The sequence below is a fragment of the Elaeis guineensis genome, chromosome 1, assembly GCF_000442705.2.
Source record: "Elaeis guineensis isolate ETL-2024a chromosome 1, EG11, whole genome shotgun sequence".
NCBI lineage: Eukaryota > Viridiplantae > Streptophyta > Magnoliopsida > Arecales > Arecaceae > Elaeis > Elaeis guineensis.
This window is the reverse complement of record NC_025993.2, coordinates 53125502-53149475: the sequence shown is the minus strand read 5'-3', so window position 1 is coordinate 53149475 and position 23974 is coordinate 53125502. Positions and strand designations below refer to the sequence as shown.

General features: G+C 33.6%; 1 pseudogene; it reads left to right on the top strand.

The window, feature by feature from the left end:
• LOC105034897 (gamma carbonic anhydrase 1, mitochondrial-like) overlaps positions 1–8665 on the top strand; it is a 97297-nt pseudogene extending 88632 nt beyond the window's left edge.
• The last annotated feature ends 15309 nt before the right edge of the window (positions 8666–23974 follow it).

Sequence of the window (23974 nt, the reverse complement as noted above, 5' to 3'; positions counted from 1 at the left end):
TGATCGATCAGAATTTGTTGAATCATATTGTCTGAAGAATTCAAGATGAGTTTTCTCTCTCTAGAATTTTCTCTCTCTAAAATATTTTCTCTCTTGATTGATTCTCTCTCTAAAAAAAGGTTAGTGAATGAAGAAATTTTTTTTAATAAGTCTGATCTGATTCTAATGAAGAATCCTGATCCATGATTGTCAGACAGCATACTAGCAACCACCTTAATCAGACCATGAATCTTTAGATTTGATCATCCATGATTTCGATCTAGCCATGATTTGATTTGATCATGATTGATTTCACCAATTGAGATATTGGACCAATCGTAATGTTGGATTGTGTCACTTGATCAATTCGAATTGTACCTCATGAATTCTCTCTCCTCTGATTCTCTCTCTCCACTTGATTTTATGAAATCGATGAAGAAACCTCGATCCTATCACTTCGAATCTGATTTGATCTGATAGTCAAACTTTGGATCGTTTAGGTCCTAATTAGATTTTGATTAGATAAAATTAGATGATCGGACCCAATCTAAACCGTTGAAATATGGTATTCGTATTCTTTCTAATTATTGAAATTGATTCTGTATAGGATTGTGGATATTTGATCATGGGATATCGCGATATGATCTACGAACAGAATTTTTGGAAGAAATTTTATAGAATTATGTGGATTTATTGAAATACGTTTGAGGTAAGTAGAGTTTACTTTTACTGAATTTATCTGATAAATTATGAATTAAATAAATTTATGCATGCTTGCGATTGTAATTATTTATTGAAATAATTGTTGAAAATTATTTATGATGAAAGTTAATTGTAGAAAATTATTTATGATTGAAGTTATTTGTGGAACAATTATTTTGATGATATATGATCTCAAAGAATGTTATAATTGATTTGATTCGAATATCAATTAATTTTATTATTCTTGAAAATAATATATGAATTGGAAGACAATATGAAATTGACAACCTGACTGTGTTGAGGACCCCGCCAATGGGGGCATATACGTTGGCAATTGACTGTCTTGAGGGTTTACGTCGTCAGTAAGACCAGCGACATGTCGCCAGATAGATCAGCGATAAAACCGTCAGTTAGACCAGCGGTTCCAAAGGACTTGGCTGCCAGATGATTCGCAGCTCACCGCAAGCAGATACGCGGTATTATGACCCTGCCACAGGGATAATGTGGTCATAGTCATGGTTGGTAAGAAGAATTTAAGAAATTGATGAATTTAAGAAGAAAAGCATAATTAAAAATTATGATGAATTGACTTTTATATATGATTGACAGTATGATTATGATTTCATGAAATTACATATTGATTTGTTATGCATAGTATTATTTGCCTGATTATTCGGTTAAAGGTATACACTGCTTACTGGGCTATTTAGCTCATGATAAGTTTTATGTTTTTCTTACAGATCCAGAAAATTAGCATGATGCGGGATTTCGGTTGGGAGAGCGATTAGAGATGGAGTTAACTCATTGATTTAAGATTTTTCTCAGAATTGATTCAAGACCTTTAGTTTTGTTTTTAGTATTGACTTTGTCAGACAGTTACTTTCTTTTGAACACTTAGTTTTGATTTGTTATTTGAACCAAGGTTTGATTATTGAATAAAAAAAATTTATTTAACTGTTTGTGAAGATATCATGATGAGATGCCTTGCATGCTTATGGGAAAAGTATTCTATAAGTATGCGGCGGTTGCCATGACCCTCGATTCAAATCTCAGGTCGGGGGCGTGACAATTAATATGGTATCAGAGCATAAGTAGATTAATTATGAAACATAGAATCAGATATAGAATGGGTGTAAGTGGATAGACACCAGGGACATTATAGTGTAGATCTTTGATGATTGTAGTGGGAGAAATATTTAAAATTTTTGATTAAATAATGAGATTATGTATAAAAGGATCGCAAGAGATTATGACATATGCAGTTTGAAATATGATGGATGATCTATAGATCATGATATGATTAGTTAGATCTTGATCGAAAGTAATCACAAAAGGATTGATATAAAATTTTATTGTGCATTATGGTTATTAATTTGATCATTGGTTATTCAAGTGAATCGTAAGTTCAAATTCGATGTGAGAATAATACTATGATATTACTTCTAGTTGAGAAGTTGACTATTATTAGCAAGATAAAGACTTGACGATAAAATGTTATTCCAGAATGGGCTAAGAAAGTTTTTTTTATGATGCTTGATTGGAATATTTATCGAAATTGAATTTGATATGTGGATTATATATAAAGTGGCATATTAGGATGAATGTATATTTGAGGATATTGTAAAGAAACCTATTTCTTATTGATGAAATCGATTATGAGGTTGTAGAATATTCATCATACTGGAATCTTTAATCATCATCCTTAGATCTAAATAATGGATCTTATTATGTCTCTTAGAGACTACATGATGTGTATGAAATTTTAATTTAAAGACTTCGTATCTAAGTTGATCAAGAGATTTTCTGATATTATTGTTGAGGTTGTTAATGAAAAATTGATATCTTCAGATTAAGATAAAAGATCTGATTTATATTTATTTCAGATTAAGGGATCCATGTGAATTTACAATTTAAAAATTTTGGATTTAGAAATTGATATGGAGTTCCTTTGCTTTTGTTAACAAGGTCCCTAATTGAATCTACTATTAAATGGAGATTTGATTTTTTTTGAAGCTTGTATGATTGTTATGAAAGGATATTTGATAGATATTGAAGATCCTGATGATAGAAATTTTAGAAAAAAATAATGATTTGAAATTCTTATATATTTTGATTATGTCCAAATTTGGTGGAGCATCGAAGGATTTTTTTTTCATTAATTTGACTTATAAAGATTTTTGGTTTGAAAATTATCGAATTGAATTGATATGAGAATTGAGATTTGATTCATATTGATTATAGTAAATCTATATGATGGTTTAAATATGATATTGGACTCAAGGGTTAATCAAGATTATTGTACACCAGTAAAGGTATGAATGAGAATCGAAAGTTAATCTTTGATTTCAATTGAAATTTGAGGATAAAAAAATAATTTGATCCAATTTTTTTTTTGGTGAACCTAAGAAATTTTGATTGTTAGATCAGAGTGCACAGTAGAAGCATGGTAATCTGAACTACTTTGAGTAAGTCAGGAATGTTGACCCTTTGAGTTAAAGAATTATGATAGATGATATGGCTTAATACAAAAAATTTATTGATATTAGAAAGAATAATATTTTAAAATTTTAAATTATTTTTGGATATCCCTAATATGATTTTCAAAAGTAGAGCTTCCACCTACTATGCTACAAAAATAATTAGCATCCTAATTCTAGGATGAGTGGACCTTTGATTTTTGATTTTAGATTTAGAATATTTAGAGATAATTTTTTTCTATCTTAGAATTAAATTTTATAATTCTCTATTTATTAGAAAGAATTTGAGATTATTTATCGAATGATGATTTTGATCTTAGATTAGTATACTCAAATAATTATCTCCAGGGTATAATGAAATTTGAAGTTAGAACTCTTTTGATTATTATTATTTCTCAGACTGAATGAAAAAGATTGAGGTTATCTATTGATATTGATGATTGTTCAACAAAAGATGGATTGGAGTTATTTATAATTTAATTTGATAATGAATTGATTAATTAAGAGTTTGAGGGTTTGAGTAAGAAAATTTTGATGACTAGAAATAGTGATATTGATTCAATCAACAATGGTGATATTGATTCAATCTTTATGAAATGACTTAATGATGAAGTTGCATCGAGAAATAAAATATCAAAAGTTCGAGAATGAGATTGAAATGATAAATATTTAACCTTTGAAAGTACGAATAAGAGAAAATATTTTTGAATTTTGATTGATTAGGATGTCATCATATGATTCATAAGAAGTATGTTTTTCCTATCTTATGATGGGTTGAAATTAAGAGTGATTAATATTTTGAAAAAAAAAAATGAATGATGATGATGAATGAAGTTCTTATGCAAGAATAGAGACATTGATCCTCTTCTATTCACAAGAGATAGATTTGATTTTAATTTGAGTCATGAGATATTGAACATTAATTTTTACAGAAAATGAGATCATAATTTTGAAATCTTGAAATATGAAAATCTTTGAGATGTTGATCTTGATGAATAAGAAAATAAATGGTTCCGTATCAGATTGATATTAATGTATTGACTTTTTTCTTATGAAATGATTTAAGAATGAATTTGTATTAAGAATTAGAATTTTGAAATGTTTGAGGATGAGATTCAAGTAAGAAACTATGAAGACTCAAGCAAAAATATCCCCAGCTCTTCGAGACTACAGGTATGAAAATTTCGAGGACGAAATTTCTTTTTAGGGGTGAAGAATGTTATATCCCAAACCAAGCCCAAAGCCCAGCCCAGCAGATCAAAGCCCAAAAAAAAAAAAAAAAAAAAAATAACAGAGCAGGGAGACTCCGGATCAGAGTCTTCCTCTTCTCCGATCAAGAATCGGAGTCCTAGGGCCATTGAAAGACCCTAGGACGAGCTCTATAAGAACCCTTCCCCTCTCCTCTATGGGTAGACCCTGCAGCCACCGATGATTGCCGGAGATTTTTCTCCGATTTTCCCGATTGAAGCCGCGGCCTCCTATTCTTGTGCTCGTCGGAAAACAGAGGCCGAAGACGCCGTCGGAGCTCAGGTAAGGCTCCAACCTTTCTTCCTCTCCTTCTTCCGTTTCCCCTCTGGCCCCAAACATCATTGTCGGTCGCCGACTTTGTCGGAAATCGAGAAGAAAATGATGCCCTGTTTTTTCCCTGTTCGGCCGAGTCATCTTTCACCCTTTTCCGACCATCGACGCCGTCGTTTGCGGCATCTCACCCTTAGGTTTGGACCCCCACCCCTCTATCTGTCTTTTCCAAAAGTCATGGCCGCCGGTGATAGGCCAATGACCGAAGAAATCCGTGGAAAGGAGGCGGTCCCCTGTTTTTCGTTTTTTTTCTAAATCTCCCATCGGCCGAGCCTCACCGCCGGCGTTCTGTTGCTCCCTGCTGTCGGCCGCCGTTGCCGGACCATCGACCGTGCCGCTGCAGCCCGCCGGACCACGGGCGACGCCCCTCTGTTCCCCTCCCGTTCGGCCAAAGAAGAGGAAAGAAGAAGAAGAAGAAGAAGGAAAAGAAAAAGAAAAAGAAAAGAAGAAGAAGGAAAAGAAAAGAAAAAGAAAAGAAAAAGAAGAAAAAGAAAAGAAAAAGAAGAAAAAAAAAGAAAAAGGAAAAGGAAAAATAAAATAGAAAAATAAAATAATAATAATATAATAATAATAAATAGGATTTTCTCTCCTCTCTCTTCCATGAAGAAAAAGAAAAGAAAAAAAAAAGAGAGAGAGAAAAGAAAAGAAAAGAAAAATCATTAAATTAATTAATAAATAATGATATAAATAATAAAATATGAGAAAGAGAGTTTCTCTCTCTTTCCTCTCTCTTCAGCCTGAACTGGTATTTTCTCTCTCTAGAATTGGACTTTCTCTCTCTACTTTCTCTCTCTAGAATTCTCTCTCTAGATTATCTCTCCTAAGATTTCTAGAATTTTGAGAAGAATGATGATGAATTTAAATGATCCTCGTGATGGATTTTTTTGATCCGTGATCGTCGGATGGTACACCGACATCCACTTTGATCAGATCAAGTATTTTTAGATTTTATTTCTCATGATCTTATTGAATTGTCCACATGATAATTTTAGCATGATTTGATCTGATCAATCAGAATTTGTTGAATCATATTGTCTGAAGAATTCAAGATGAGTTTTCTCTCTCTAGAATTTTCTCTCTCTAAAATATTTTTTCTCTTGATTGATTCTCTCTCTAAAAAAAGGTTAGTGAATGAAGAAATTTCTTTTAATAAGTCTGATCTGATTCTAATGAAGAATCCTGATCCATGATTGTCAGACAGCATACTAGCAACCACATTAATCAGACCATGAATCTTTAGATTTGATCATCCATGATTTCAATCTAGCCATGATTTGATTTGATCATGATTGATTTCACCAATTGAGATATTGGACCAATCGTAATGTTGGATTGTGTCACTTGATCAATTCGAATTGTACCTCATGAATTCTCTCTCCTCTGATTCTCTCTCTCCACTTGATTTTATGAAATCGATGAAGAAACCTCGATCCTATCACTTCGAATCTGATTTGATCTGATAGTCAAACTTTGGATCGTTTAGGTCCTAATTAGATTTTGATTAGATAAAATTAGATGATCGGACCCAATCTAAACCGTTGAAATATGGTATTCGTATTCTTTCTAATTATTGAAATTGATTCTGTATAGGATTGTGGATATTTGATCATGAGATATCGCGATATGATCTACGAACAGAATTTTTGGAAGAAATTTTATAGAATTATGTGGATTTATTGGAATACGTTTGAGGTAAGTAGAGTTTACTTTTACTGAATTTATCTGATAAATTATGAATTAAATAAATTTATGTATGCTTGCGATTGTAATTATTTATTGAAATAATTGTTGAAAATTATTTATGATGAAAGTTAATTGTAGAAAATTATTTATGATTGAAGTTATTTGTGGAACAATTATTTTGATGATATATGATCTCAAAGAATGTTATAATTGATTTGATTCGAATATCAATTAATTTTATTATTCTTGAAAATAATATATGAATTGGAAGACAATATGAAATTGACAACCTGACTGTGTTGAGGACCCCGCCAATGGGGGCATATACGTTGGCAATTGACTGTCCTGAGGGTTTACGTCGCCAGTAAGACCAGCGACATGTCGCCAGATAGACCAGCGATAAAACCGCCAGTTAGACCAGCGGTTCCAAAGGACTTGGCTGCCAGATGATTCGCAGCTCACCGCAAGCAGATACGCGGTATTATGACCCTGCCACAGGGATAATGTGGTCATAGTCATGGTTGGTAAGAAGAATTTAAGAAATTGATGAATTTAAGAAGAAAAGCATAATTAAAAATTATGATGAATTGACTTTTATATATGATTGACAGTATGATTATGATTTCATGAAATTACATATTGATTTGTTATGCATAGTATTATTTGCCTGATTATTCGGTTAAAGGTATACACTGCTTACTGGGCTATTTAGCTCATGATAAGTTTTATGTTTTTCTTACAGATCCAGAAAATTAGCATGATGCGGGATTTCGGTTGGGAGAGCGATTAGAGATGGAGTTAACTCATTGATTTAGGATTTTTCTCAGAATTGATTCAAGACCTTTAGTTTTGTTTTTAGTATTGACTTTGTCAGACAGTTACTTTCTTTTGAACACTTAGTTTTGATTTGTTATTTGAACCAAGGTTTGATTATTGAATAAAGAAAAATTTATTTAACTGTTTGTGAAGATATCATGATGAGATGCCTTGCATGCTTATGGGAAAAGTATTCTATAAGTATGCGGCGGTTGCCATGACCCTCGATTCAAATCTCGGGTCGGGGGCGTGACACATGCATTCATACGTAACAAGATATAAATTTAGCGGATTTGACTAATCTATATTCATAATTTTTCTGGTGTTGAATTGACATCCGAATTGCAATACTTTATTTAACTAACAAAACTGCTCAGAAGATTCCGCATTATGTTTTTGAGCTTGGACGACAGGTCATAGTTCTGTCTTACATGGATGCACTGTGGAGGATGAAGCTTTCGTTGGCACTGGGGCAACCCTGCTTGACGGAGTGGTTGTGGAGAAACATGGCATGGTTGCTGGTCGGGCCCTTGTAAGGCAGAATACAAAAAATCCCAGGCGGGGAGGTTGTCAACTGTTTCTTCGTCAAACTTCTTCTTTCTGAATAAATTATGTTTCCCCCCTCCCTCCCTCCCCCCACCCCCACCCCCACAAATGCTGGTGCTTTCGACAAAGCATGATATAGTAGTTGTTGTTTTGAAAATCATATCTCCCCAGCCTTGCACTGATCAGAAGAGCCCAAGAATCAAATATTTGTTCTTTAACTATTGTCAAAAATATTTGTGCTTAGCTAGAGTCCTCTTATTTATTGCAGTTACAAATATATCATTGTTGTTCTAATTGATATTCCTTATCAGCAAGTTTGTCCTGATCATTCAACTCTTGGAAACCTTTGGTTGGTGGTGATACATTCTCACACGCTGTTCATATTTACACAAATTTTAGAAGTATTTGATTAATCAGAAATATCTGAAATTCCCAATCTCTATTTCTAAGATCTCAAGCATTTTTTTTGTTAATCTTCAACTGTTCAAATAAACCTTATCAGCACAGAAACAGCTCTTCAAAGATTATTTGTTTGTTTAGCTTTAGTCTGATAGACTGCCTTCCAGTTTTACTGTAAAATTGTTGGTTGACGGAACTCTTTAAATTAAATGACAGGTATGGGCAGGTAATCCAGCAAAGTTCCTGAGGAAGAAATAGCTTTCATTTCTCAATCTGCAACAAACTATTCCAATTTGGCCCAGGTGCATGCTTCTGAGAATGGTAAACCATTGGATGAGATCGAGTTTGAGATGGTATTGCGTAAGAAGTTCACTCGCCGAGATGAGGAGTATGACTCGATGCTTGGAGTAATTCATGAAGTTCCTCCAGAGCTGATTCTTCCTGCTAATGTCCTGCCAGACAAATCTCCCAAGCCTTCTCACTGATTTCATCCGAGTAAGTTGGCCACCTGCATCGGAATGATGATGGGTATTGTTTAATAGGGATGTTAATGAGTATAGCACTTTCTTTATCATTTCAATGATTTTCTGGTCAAGCTCTGTAACAAGACTGACCTTGTACTTTTTGGTTTGTCAGGACATTGTATCCTTTTTGTTCCCTCGCCAAAAAATTCCAATTGTTTTCAGATGAAACCAATATGAATACTGTAGTTCCTTACGAAGTACTTCACTACTGAAATTGGCTGAATTGGAGGAATTGCAGCAACTTACCCTTACAAACTTGTTTAGCCTTTTTTCAAATAAAACAAATTTGGTTACCCAGCTAGAATCACAAAGGACGAGTGTTGCTTGGCGAAGAGGAACAGAGGGTGGGCGGGGCATGCAGGGGGTGGTCATGGAGATCTGTCAGAGTTTTCCCATCAGCAACTTATCTCGCTAGAATATATTGGAATGGATTTATGGAAGCAGTTCTTCATGAGAATTTGGAGTCATGTGCTCAATGTAAATCTATCATGCATTATGAATCTCATGCGAAACACAATAAAAATCTTGCAGGCATTGACTCCTCACGTGTTTGGAAACTTGCTATCGGATGTGCTGGGATTGGTTGGGAACGGGGATTTTGAAGAAGAAAGTGTCGGCCCCAAGAGAGCCGGACGAGTAGAGCTGAGCATGGATCAGATTTGATTGGATTGTGAGAAAAATTTTATCTGATCGAATTCAATTGGGTTGAAGAAAATTCAACCCGCTGCCGACCGTTTACCATGTATAAACTGTTTGAAACCAAAAGAATGGTTTGTAATGGGTTTGGATGGGTTGTGTCGGTTTGAACATCAATATTGATTCAATATTGATTTTAAATTCAACGTTAGTCTATTTAAGTTTATATATTTTTTTTAATCAATTTAATATAAAAAAAATCTAAATCTTATGAGTTACAAATTTTGATCTTATTTTTTAAACAGTATCAAATAAAATAAAAATAATGAAGATTTACTTATCAAAAAATAATTATATTTGAAAATTTTTATTTTAGAATTATCTCAAATTGATGTGCTTCAATAATTCAACATTAATATTTGCATAAATCTAAATAAGTGATGGGATATTTTTTAAAATATTGAAGTCTAAACGACGCCGTCCAAAAAATGAAAGTGAGTTTATGAAATACTACATCAGTTAGATTCGATTTCATACGGATTAAAAGTGTAGGAATCTAATCTGACTGTAAATAACTAATTTTTTACCAACTCTAATCTGATCTAATATTTATTTTAACCCATATGAAACTGCACGTGATCGTAAATAATCAATTTTTTACAAACTCTAATCCGATTCTATCCGATTTATATTTTTCAACAGACCGAAACTGATGTTTATTGGATTGGATCAATTTTTTCGGATTTCAGTTATTTGCTCAGCCCTACGGACGAGGTCCTTATGACATATTTTTTGATCCCACTAAGATCGTGCTCTGCGTCTCCCACAGTAACCCTCCCGATTTCTTTCTAATGCCCTCTTTCTTCTCCAAGCTCCCCTCACCTGTTGGATCCCACAGGATTTCTCCCAAACAGGCCCTTCAAGCCAAGATGTCATGATCTTTCATCCATGATCTTTAGGGAAGCAACGATGATCTTCACGACTGGGATTAGAGTTCCCAGATTTATGTCAAATTGATGAAGAAAGCTGCCAGAAAACCGAAGTACAATAAAAAAACAACTTGAGGAATGAAGATCAGAAATCACCAGTGTCAGATTCCCATGGTTGGGTTGGATTGTAATAGAGAACCTTCAAATAGTTTGCCTGTGTGAGGGCTGCGCAGAATATGGCTTGCCAGAAATCTATCCTCGATTCAACTTCACTGCAGGATCATCTACTTGTTCTTAATGATTCATCTGAATTACAAAACTGTGTGACAAGCCGGACCCGGCAGATGGATCCAGTGTCACCTATTATAGTTCTCTCAGATGCAATAAAGATAATGGTATCTTTCTTTTCACTTGCACTTGTGCAGGGTGCAATTGAAATCAAACAATATTCATATTTATTTTTAGATCAGACCAGAGTTAATTCACTAAATAGCATATTATATCATATTTTTAACTGCCTAGAATTGCCTCTCTAGGTAAGTTGTAGGTTAGCTGCACTAGAATCAGCACGTGCTCAGCATGTGAAGGAGTGAGGGGCCAATGGATAAAAAACGAACTGGAAAAGGGTAAAGTACCATAGGTATAGAGTACTTTTTCAGAATAATACAAAAAAAAAATTTAAATATCAAAATAATTCAAAAGCCAACTTTTTTACCAAACTAATGCAAAAGAGAAAAACGCCATTTTGAATGGCGTTTTTCCCTCTTCCACGTCACCAATTTTTTCCACGATGGCATCGTCCCAAAAAAAAAAAAAAAAATGAAACACCAAATGAAATGGCATCTTTAAAAACGCCATTTTGAATGGCGTTTTTAAAAACGCCATTCAAGATGGCATTTTCAATTTTTCCCACAAAAAAAAAAAGAAAAAAATCGTGAAATAATGGAAAAAATTTTTTTTTTAAATTTGAAATTAATAAATAAATTAAAATTTTAATTTTAATTAAAATTTAAAATATAAAGATTTGAATTTGTAATTCATTAAAAAAATAAATTTAGATTTTTTTTTCGAATTTTTTTTAAAAAATGTCAAAAAAAATCTTAAGAAATAAAAAAAAATTATCATAGAAAATGAAAAAAAAGAGAAAGAAATATGAAAGAAATAAAAATTTGAAATTTAATTGAAAAACATCATTCCAAATACTTATCCCAAAAATTTTAAAAAAAAATAAAAAAATAAAAATTTTTAAATAATCAAAAAAAAGAATTATAATTTAAAATTTAAAAAAAATAAAATTTTAAAGATTAATTAAAATAAAAATATTATTTCAAATTACTTTCTCTAATTAAAATTAATTTATTTTAAAAAGATTCAAAAAAATTTTAAAAATAGCCTAAAAAAATTTTATAAAAACATAAAGAATTGAAAAAAAAATAGAAATTATAATTGTAATTGAAGAACAAAGTTTATAATTTTTTTATTTTAAGAAATAAGAACTATAATTGTAATTGAAATTAAAAATTATATTTTAAATAACTAAATTAATTTAAATATAATTTTTTAAGAAATATTTTAAATAAAAGAAAAAAAATACATAATAGAATGTTAAAAAGATAAAAATGGAAGAAAACTAAAATAAAAATTTAAAATTATAAAAATTATAAATTAGATTAAAAAAAATATATCATAAAAGAATAAAATTAAATTAAATTAATTACAATTTCTTTTTTAAGGTATTTTATAAATGTGACTTAAAAAAATTTAATTTGAATTAAATTTTGATAAAAAAAAAATACATTAAAAAGTTAAAAAATGAGGAAAAATGTCAAAAATAAAGTTTGTAAATTGAACTTTAAAAATATATATTTTTATTAATTATTGTAAAAAAAATTATCTCAAGAAAAGAAAAAATATTGTAAAAAAATAAAAAATATCCTAAAAAAGAAAGAAAGGAAAAAAATAGAATTGAAAAAAAATAGGAATTGTAATTGTAATTGAAAAACAAAATTTTTAATTTTAAAAAATAGAAATGATAATTATAATTGAAATAAAAAATACCATTTTAAATAATTAAATTAATTTAAATATAATTGTTTAAAAATTATTTTAAGTAAAGGAAAAGAATACGTAATAGAATGCTAAAAAGATAAAAATGGAAGAAAACTAAAATTATAATTTCAAATGATATAAATTTTAAAATAAATTTAAAAAAAATATCATAAAAAATAAATAAATAAATAGTAATAAAATAGAAATTATAATTATAAATTAATAAATAAATTTTAATTTTGATTGAAATTTAAAATATAAAGTTTTGAATTTGTAATTCCAATTAAAAAAATAATTTTAGATATTTTTTTTCAATTTTTTTTAAAAGAATGTGTAAAAAAAATTTTAAAAAATAAAAATGAGGAAAAAGTTTGAAAAAAAGAAATTTGTAAATTAAATTTCCAAAAAAAAGAATTTTAATTATAATTCAAATAAAAAATATAATTTCAAATTATGTTGTCCATTTCAAAATACTTTTTAAAAAATAATCTCAAGAAAAGAAAAAAAATATTGTAAATAAATAAAAATATCCTAAAAAAAAAGAAAAAAATAGAATTGAAAAAGAATAGAAATTATAATTGTAATTTAAGAGCAAATTTTATAATTTTTAATTTTAAGAAATAAAAATTATAATTTTAATTGAAATAAAAAATAACATTTTAAATAACTAAATAAATTTAAATATAAATATTTAAAAAATATTTTAAATAAAGGAAAAGAATTAGAATGTCAAAAAGATAAAAATGGAAGAAAACTAAAATTATAATTTTAAATTATAAAAATTATAAATTAAATTAGAAAAATATATCATAAAAGAAGTAAATAAAAAAGAAAAAATGGTAATAAAATAGAAATTATAATTATAAATAAAAAAAATTAACTTTAATTTAAATTAAAAATTATCATTCAAATTACTATCCTCATTAAAAAATTTAATAAATTAAAAAAAATAGAAAAAAATAATTAAACAAATTATGAAAAAAATTTAAAAAAATTAAAAAAAAAGAAAAAGAATAAAAAAATACCAAAGGGAACTGCGTTTTCTCCTTTCTCCCCTTCTTCTCTCCTTCTCCCTTCTCCCTCTTCTCCCTTCTCCGGCGTCTCTCCGACAGCACGACGGTGAGCTGCCTCCTCTCTCTCCCTCTTCCTCTCTCTCTCTCTCTTTTTCGTTGGCCACCGACGTTAGAAGGTCGGTAAAAAAATATAAAGAATAATTTTTCAACTTACTTTTGTCATTTAAAATTAAAATTTAAAAAAAAATAAAAAAAATTAAATTTAAAAAATAAATTTTACCAGAAAGAAAGTCAAGGGGTCGACTCACAGAATGTGGCAGCCAAAAATTTTGCGTGCCGTTAAGCCCTTTTAGCCATGAGTCGATTCATGGGGTCGACTCAAAAATATAAACCTATTTTTCTTACAAAATACGCTTTCAAAAATATTGAAATTACCTCCAATAGATTATATATCTTTTGTTCTTGCTTTTGAGACTTCAGAATCATATCTGATAAAATTACGATTTTATCCCTGAAATACAATAAATCTTTTTTCAAGCCAAAATTATTAGTAATCCCCTCAAATGCTTTGTAACCATCAAAATCAATTCAAAGAGCAATATTCGATATATTATTATTTACGTTATAATTTTTATAGTCCTTTCAGCATAACTTTTTCTCTCCTAATGTTCTGAGACACGTTCGAGTATGTATATCCATATGCACAAAACATAATATCCAATCATTTAAAATTAAATAATATAAAATAAAATCAATATTTAATATTATTAAATAAAATAAAAATGTCAAACGTACAAAAAAAAATTAGTACAATAAAAATATAAAAATACTAAATACAAATATAACAAAGACTAAGTCCCACAAGGACGTCGCGACGCCCGTGGTCGCTTGGACCTTCTCAGGAAGGTCCTCGCCGGCTGCTCCTGCTGTGATGGCTCCTCCCCTATATCAGTGGAGGAGATCTGCTGATCATGCTGCTCAGGAATAACTGATGCTGTCGGATCATCTACGGACTGAAAGATCCGTTCAACTCTCTCATCTGGATACACGGATGGACCTGAAAAAAAAGTATCATACTCATGTGGCCAACTGATACCCGGTGATGGCATCTGGGGGATGTAGGAAGAAGAAGACGCTGCCATCTGTGGATGAAAAGGCGGTGGCATCTGTGCAGTATCGAATGATGACATATGCGGAATATGCGGTGATGGCATATGTGAAACATATGGTGACGGCGTATAACTCATATCTGGCGTCCGAACTGCTCCATACCAAGGCGCACAGGTATGTGGATCAACACCAATCGCCACCAATATTTCGAAACTTGTTCTCTCCATCTCTCACAGTATCTGAATCCGCTCGTCCTCATCAGTCGTAGATAAAGCACGACGAGCGTCCAACACGAGATCCGACATAGAATCAGTCTATAAAATAAAAATAAAACAGTTAGTATAAAACAGTCAGTATAGTGTAAAATATAAAACAAAAATATAACACAAATAATATGAAGTAATTTTCGTAATCTTACCAAAAGACGTACAGTAGAACTCTCGCCCTCGTATCCAGAAACTGCATACTGAGACTGTCCAATGACTCGCACCGTAATGCTAAAAAATCAAGCCATGTAGTCATCAGTATACGAACGGCCTCTCAAAATAGGATCACCATGAACAATGTGATCTCGACGTGCATCCCAAATATCGATGTACTGTGCATGTCTGATACGCCAGTCAATACGAGCTCTCCCTCGTCGATTAATACGATGAAGTCCCTGGCTGGTATCAAACTGCTCTGGGATGCCCTGAGTCTGACCAAACTGCCGTAGGACACGATCGGGAAGATGTCACTCTACCACATCAAAACAAATAAGTGGCACCCTAGCAGTCCATATGTCGTGTCCAACTGTACACATCTGCGGCAGTATAGCCAATATCCCATCTGTATATGGCTCCCACAAAAACTGATATAGTATAGTTAAAATAAAAAAAATTAGTAAAAAATTATAATAGATTATGAATACTGTAAATTGATATTTGTAAAAAATTCAAAATTTATCCGTCTAGATGTATCAACTAATGTATCCAACTGACACCTATAAACCCATGCCACTCTTGTCGATACGTGATGAACGTTGAATGCAACGTTCCATCTGTTTCACAATGTACTAATATTAAATAAATTTTAAATAATAAATTTTAAATAAAAAAAATAATATTTCGATACCTGTATCCCAATGGTCCGTCTAGTCTGAATGGAACATCAGGATCCTGCTGCTCTGATGGCATCTCGAGCAACTGTCGTCGTAATGAACTGATAGTCGGCATACGCTCCCATACCCAAATCTGCAAATTTTAAAAATTAAATAAATGATATATCCAATGTAAAATATAATTAAAAATAAAAAATAAAAAATTTAAATTCACATACCTGTAATAATACAAGATAACCGTCAATCTCGCTCTGATCAGCATAGGAACCCCGACACATAGCTCGGTATAGACAAGCTAGTACTGCACTGCCCCAACTGAGTCGACGAGCGAAGTTTAAATCCTCTAATAATGGCAAAAACATCAACTTCATCTTATTCGATGAAGTATCAGGTAACAGGACACCACCTAACAACCGCAGCACCTGACCCCTAACATACTGCTGCACCATCTCCTCTGGTGCATCATCCGCAATATGAAAATGGCGATAACGATCATCCATACACTCAATCCTGAGTCGTGAATGATCGAAAAAATGTGCGTCGGGCTCAAACCCTAACAATCGCAAACACAAAGCCTGCCACTCCGGAATGGTAAGTGTGGGATCAACTCCGGTAACTGGATCTCCATCAACTGATAGTCCAGTAAGGATGCTGACATCCTATAAACTGATGGTCGCCTCACCAAATGGAAGATGAAATGTGTGTCTCTGGACACCATCTCTCAAGCAAAGCAGTAATAAGCCCAACGTCCATCTGTATACGACCAATCCGATATACTCCATAAAATCCTAGATATCGTAAATAATCTAATACTCTATCTGGGATGTCCTCTATCCTCCAAAAATCTGCATCGGATCGTCGTAGACGAAGATGTCTGGACTCCTGCAATAAAATATAACAATTAGATAACGTATATGATTTTTTAAATAAAATTTTAAAGAGTAAATAAGATTGTAATGCTTACGCCGCCATCTAAAATAGTCTGTGATCGATGGTGCTCCTGCAATGTAAGAATGCTGCTGTCTCGAGGACCGAAATATCGTGGATCGTAAGCCATAATACGCTGTCTCAAGCAATATTATCACAGATGTATTAAAAAAATATGACAATATATTTTAAATTTTTTTTTAAATACAATATTATCACACAATACAACTTAAACACAAAATTCAGTTCATCCCAACATATTAAACACGTAAATTCAAATACAATCTCACAGTAATTCATAAAACAATGACAAAAATAAATCTTTGAAGCTTTCAATTTCTTCCACTGCTTGAAGTTGAAGTATGTTGAAATATCCTAGGACAGCGACGACGATCATGACCCTGTTCCCTACAAATACCACAGTGGTTCTTATTTCTTATTTGCCTATCATCCATCTCATTTCGTAGTCTCGTTGACTTTGGTCTACCTTTCTGCTTCGGTCTCAAACGATGATGATCAGGCATACATTTGAACATTCGTGTATGCATCCAATAATCTTCATGTGGTAGTGGATTGAAATTATCGCTCCAAGCATTCATATATGCTGTAATTATATATGCATCATCCACAAAACCACTAAAATATACAGCAATTTCTTGACACACAGCTAAAACATGGGAACATGAATATTTGTACGTGCTCCACTTTTCACAAGAATATTTTCTTTCAGCTAATGTAACAGTATGAGAATTTTCTTCACCTCGTAACCCTCCGCTTGCTCTTCTCGTAAGCACTTCATATATACCTCTTTGAAGGTTGAATGCTGTTACTCGGTGCTGGTTAGTTTTAACTTGATCTTCAGCAATTTTAATTGCAACATGAGTAAAAAAATTATTTGGATTCTCTTCTACATATCTCAAGGCTTGGGCATACCTCGTATTGAAATATTTGACAAGACGATAAAATATCATTTGAACACAAGCTGTAATTGGCACATTTCTAGCTCCTCGTAAAACACTGTTAAAAATCTCCGATAAATTTGTAGTTAAAATACCATAGCGTAGGCCATCATCATGTGCCAATGTCCACTTCTCCTTTTCTATCTCGGACAACCAGCTCCAAGCTTCTTCATTCACTGTTCTAATCCTACCCATGATAAAATTGAATTTACGAACTTGATGAGCACTTCCTGCTTGCCATACTGCTCTTTTCAGCTGCACATTTTTAAAATGAGTGTTGAAATTACTGCAGATATGTCTTAAACAGTATCGGTGATAGGCACGTGGTGGACTCCATCCAATAGACTCATCTGCGATGGCATTTAATATACCTGTATGCCTATCAGAAATTAAGCATATTTCATTTCTATCTTTAACGATATGTGTTCTGAGCTGGAAAAGAAACCAACTCCAACTTGCAGTCGTTTCCTCATCGACAATTGCATATGCTAATGAAAATATCCCATTCTCTGCATCAATGTCTGTTGCAATTAACATCTTACCTTTAAATTTTCCATACAAGTGCGTGCCATCAATGCTAATTACAGGACGACAGTGCATAAAACTCTGAATAGATGGTTCGAAAGCCCAAAAAATATAATTTAAAACGCGAACATTGGAATTCACAGCTTGAAAAAAATTCCATGAAACAACTGCACCAGGATTTGCATATTGAAGTGCAACCATATAATAAGGTAATTTAGCATAAGATGGCTCCCATTCTCCATAAATATCAACCAATACCTTCTGCTTTCCACACCATGCTTTTCTGTATGATACTGTATATTGAAATTGATCATTAATGGCTGCCACAATAGCTTCAACTTTAACACCGAGATCTTTCTCAACAATTTATCGGACTAATGTGCTAATCATCTTTCCACTGACATGTTTGTGGTCTCGACTCAATCCCGTAAACAAACAAGTGTGAGGACCCTCATATTTTGTGATTTGAAAATATCCATATTTTTTCAACAATGCAGCACGAAGCCTCCATTTACAATGCTGAACATTATCTGATGATGCGCATCGTACGGACCATAATTTCGAATGCGACTGAACTACATTGTATGTCCGATGCTTCATAATATGATAAAGATCAACAGCTCTCCTTACATAATCTTTACTCTCAAACATTAAACCTTTAGAAAATTCAGTCATCGAAGAGTCCCAAAATTGATTGTCAGAATTCAATCTTCGACCAGCACTAACACAACCACCATCATCTAAATTTATATCATTAAAATATTATGGAGGTTCGTGCAAACGAGGTTGAGATTCTTCCACATTAATATTAGCTTGAACATCTTCATCATCATTCTCATCTTCATCATCATCATCATTACTGCTACTGTCATCATCCATCCAACTGTCTTCATCTTCATTTTCATCTGACTCAAAACCCAGACTATCAGAATTTATTCCACCGACTACCCAATCATCATTTCCTATATGAGTGTCGTCTCCCGCACTTACCACTACTTGTACCAAAGGAGAAGTCACCATAGCAGAAGACACAGGAGAAGTCACCACAGCACTTGGAATAATTGGACAGCTAGGACCGGCAGTAGTGGAATGTTGTTCTGCAAAACCGACCTCAACACTATCGGTTTGTATCATAGGAGTTACGAAAGGTAAGGAAGGCTCAATATTATTATCCGCTTGAGTTAAAAACCGACTATGGTATCCAAAGCTTGGTACATCTTCTTTTTCAATATATAATTCTAAAAATCGACATTCTGAATATTTCAAAAGAAAGGTCAGCATTTCTTCGACATCATCATCGTCATCAATTGGAACCAAGATATATTTACTCTGCATTAACTGTCCCGACAGATTAGGAGATCTCCATTTCAATTTTATTTCATATTTTTCTTTGTCTACAGGAATACTGCTGTATAAATGATCCAATAATTCTTGACGTGATAATGATGAAGATATTCTAATCATCCGATTTGCAGGGTGACTATACTGCATACCAGTTTGATCATTCTGTATCATGCCATCATAATACAATAACACACGAACTCGAGTACTGGCCATTTTCTCAAAAAAACCTACAATAAAATCAAAATTAAAATATTTAATATTATTAATTATTTTATCATTTCAAAAGATTTAAATGATACATGCATCATATCATCAACAAATAGATATAGATAGATCCTATCCCATTCGGGAATTGCATTAATTCTATAGATTGATTACATTAATCAAACGATATGCAAAAAAGACCGAAAGAAATTTCGGCAGCATTTTTCCTTAGTTCTCCCCACACGACTCAAAATGTGTGAGGAGAACTAAAGAAAAATACTGTTCGAAATTTCTCTCGAACCCTCCGCATATCATTCGAATAATGTAATTATCTATAGAATTAAAGGCAATTCCCAAACTGTCCAAACTGGACAATCAATTGACCAATGTATGTATTTTACGATATCCGTATAAAAATATATATTTCATATATATTTTATACGGATAACGTAGAATATTATACATTGATCAATTGACGGGTCTACGTTTTCATGAAATGCAATATATTTAAAAATTTAAAATACAACTGAATCTAATTAGATAAAAATAAAAATAAAAAAAAATTAATGAGATAAAAAAAACGAACGCCGGAGCCCGTGGGCCCCACCGTCATCATAGCCCATCGCCATGCGGGGCCCACCGTCAGGGCATGCGGCCCCCGCCGACCGTCTGTGGCCCACCGCCGGGGCGCACGGCCCGCGGTCGGCCGCAGACGGCCGGCGGCAAAGGAGAAGGGAGAGAGAGAGAAAGGGAGAGAGAGAGGAGGGGCGCGCGGCCCTCCGCCAACCGTTTGTGGCCGGCGACCGAGGAGAAGGGAGAGAGAGAAGAAGAGAGAGAGGAGGGGGTCGGGGCCCATCGTCGGGATGCGGGGCCCGCCGTCGGGGCGCGTGGCCCACCGCCGGCCATCTGTGGCCGACGGCCAAGGAGAAGGGAGAGAGAAAGGAAGAGAGAGAGAGAGAGAGAGAGGAAGAGAGAGAGGAGGGGGACGGGGCCCGTCGCCGGCCACCCGGCCGTCTGTGGCCGGCGGCCAAGGAGAAGGGAGAGAGAGAGGAAGAGAGAGAGAGGGAGAGAGAGGAGGGGGCCGCGGCCCACCGTCGGGATGCGGGGCCCGCCGCCGGTCGTCTGTGGCCGACGGCCAAGGAGAAGGGAGAGAGAGAGAGAGAGGAGGGGGCCGGGGGCCACCGTCGGGATGCGGGACCCGCGGCCCGTCGCCGACCGTATGTGGCCGGTGGCCAAGGAGAAGGGAGAGAGAGAGGAAGAGAGAGAGGAGGGGGCCGGGGGCCGCCGCCGGGGCGTGCGGCCCGCTGCCGGCATGAGACTAAGAGAAAAAGAGAGAGGGGAAGAGGGAGAGAGAAAGAGGAAGAGGAAGAGAGAGACGGAAAGAGCTCACCGCCGCCGAGACCTCGCCGCCGTGCCACCGAAGAGACGCCGGAGAAGATCGAGAAGGGAGAAGGGAGAAGGGAGAAGGAGAAGAGGGAAAAGGAAGGAGGGGAAAAAGGGGTTTGGGGAGGAGAAATTTTAATTTCTTTAATTATCTATTTGTAATCTTTTAATAAGTAAATTTAATTAAATAATAAAAATAATAATTTAAATGATAATTTTTAATTTAAATTAAAATTAAATTTCTTTAAAATTTATTTTTTCTAAAGTTCAATTTGTAAATTTTTTTTCCACATTTTTCCTCATTTTTTAACTTTTTAATGTATTTATTTTTTGATCAAAATTTAATTCAAATTAAAATTTTTTAAGTCACATTTATAAAATACCCTAAAAAAGAAATTGTAATTAATTTAATTTCATTTTATTCTTTTATGAAATATATTTTTTTATTTATAATTTTTTTAATTTTAATTTTCTTCCATTTTTATCTTTTTGACATTCTATTACGTATTTTTTTTTCTTTATTTAAAATATTTTTTAAAAAATTATATTTAAATGTATTTAGTTATTTAAAATATTATTTTTAATTTCAATTACAATTTTAATTCTTATTTCTTAAAATTAAAAATTATAAACTTTGTTCTTCAATTACAATTATAATTTCTATTTTTTTTTAATTCTTTATCTTTTTATGAAATTTTTTTAGGTCATTTTTAAATTTTTTTTTAAATTTTTTTAAATAAATTAATTTTAATTTGAGAAAATAATTTGAAAAAATATTTTTATTTCAATTAATCTTTAAAATTTTATTTTTTTTAAAATTTTAATTTATAATTCTTATTTTTTATGATTTTTAAAAATTTTTATTTTTTAATGCTACATTTTATTTTATAAATTTTTTTAAAAATTTTTTTGACAAGCATTTGAAATGATGTTTTTCAATTAAATTTCAAATTTTTATTTCTTTCATATTTCTTCCTCTTTTTTTTTATTTTCTATGATATTTTTTATTTTTAAATTTTTTAAAAAAAATTTTCATATTTTTTAAAAAAAAATTGAAAAATAAATATCTAAATTAAATTTTTTTTGAATTACAAATTCAAATCTTTATATTCTAAATTTCAATCAAAATTAAAATTTTAATTTATTTATTAATTTCAAATTTAAAAAAAAAAATTCCATTATTTCTCGATTTTTTTCTTTTTTTTTTGGTGGGAAAAATTGAAAACGTCATTTTGAATGACGTTTTTAAAAATGTCATTCAAAATGGCGTTTTTAAAGATGCCATTCTAATTGGCATTTTTTTTTTTTCCTTCGGACGATGCCATCGTGGAAAGTAGGGTGACATGGAAGGGGAAAAAATGCCATTCAAAATGACGTTTTTCTCTTTTGCATTAGTTTGGTAAAAAAGTTTGATTTTAAATTATTTTGATATTTAAAATTTTTTTTTGTATTATTTTGGAAAAGAGCTCCATAGGTATAGGTGCAGTAATGTAGTTATATTGGATGTGGAGTCAGAGACCTGGGGTGGAGTTCAGTTCTGACAGTTTGAATTAGAACTGTAGGCATTAATTAAGAGAATCAAGTAGTCCCAGGATGCTCAGGTTGCAGGGGTAGAAGAAGCTATCACAAATTGAGAGTAAACTGAAAGCGTAGCGGTTATGTTCATATATTTTTAAAATTTTATGATAAAATATAATTAAATAATTTAATATAATATATATATATATATTAAATTTAAAATTATTATACAGAATTCATGATATAAACTAACATACATATATATAAATCTGAAATCTAAAATTCAACAAGTATAGATCATATCTAAATATGAATTGAGTTCAAAACTTGATACCTAAGCGCGGATAGCAGATTACTGCATCCAAAATTCGTGATAGTTGATTTTTCATGATGCTCGGTGTTGGGTAAAAATACCCCCCAACCGAAATTCGTGTCAGGAGTGATCCTCCAGGGATTCTACCAACATCCGACTTTCGACGACATCTTTCCGAACCTCTCCAGCAGCCGAGCCTCTGCAACATTCCCAAGTTATGCCGACGGATAAACCCCTATCAGTGTCAACTGGATTCTCCACGACGGACGGACTCCATCCAAGTTTCTACGATGGTTGACCACCTTCTAGCCTTCGTCCGGACTCCTACGGGAGCCGGACCTCTTCTCCGAACTCCAACTGCAGGTAGCCTTCGTCCGGACTCCCACGGGAGCCGGACCTCTTCCCTGAACTCCAATTGCAGGTAGCCTTCGTCCGGACTCCTACGGGGGCCGGACCTCTTCCCCGAATTCCAACTGCAGATAGCCTTCGTTCGGACTCCTACGGGAGCCGGACCTCTTCCCTGAACTTCGACTGCAGGTAGATTTTGTCCGGACTCCTACGAGAGCCGAGCTTCTTCCCCGAACAGGTAGACTTCGTCCGAGCTCCTACGAGAGCCGGACTTCCACCCTGAACTCCTGTTGCAGGTAGACCTCACCCCGAACTCCTACAAAGGCCGGACTCCGAGCTTCTACTGCAAGCGACCCACTCCGAGCTTCTGCTACAAACGATCTACTTCAAATTTCTACCACGAGCGGTCCGTGCCGGATTCCCACTATAAGCCTTCACCCGAGCTTCCATTGTGGACGAATTCCTTTCGGATTCCTATTGCAGACTGGCCTCGGCCGAGATTCCTCGACAAATGATCCCCATCCGGGCTTCTACGGAGATCGGACTCTGACCGAACTTCTATAGCGGACAAATTTCGGGCTCACGGAATCCAGCAGCTGGACCCCTCCAGCGGATGAACCTCTCCAGCGCCATCCGACATCCCCGCCGGTCGACCCTCTGCCGAGTTCTGCATGAAATCGGACTGCGTCTAAGGAAAGCCTCTGACCGAGCTCCTACGGCAAGTGGTCCTCGCCTGCAGCCTTAACGCCCAAGGCACCCAACAGGATTTGCAACATCCGAGTTCCTCTCAGATGGATAGCTACATCTCTCCGCCAGGCACCTCAACCGAACTTCGGCCGACAGGCCTGGGCCCCCTGGCAGACCATAGTAACGATCACAACTCTGCTCCACTTTCTGTGACGGATTCCGTGCA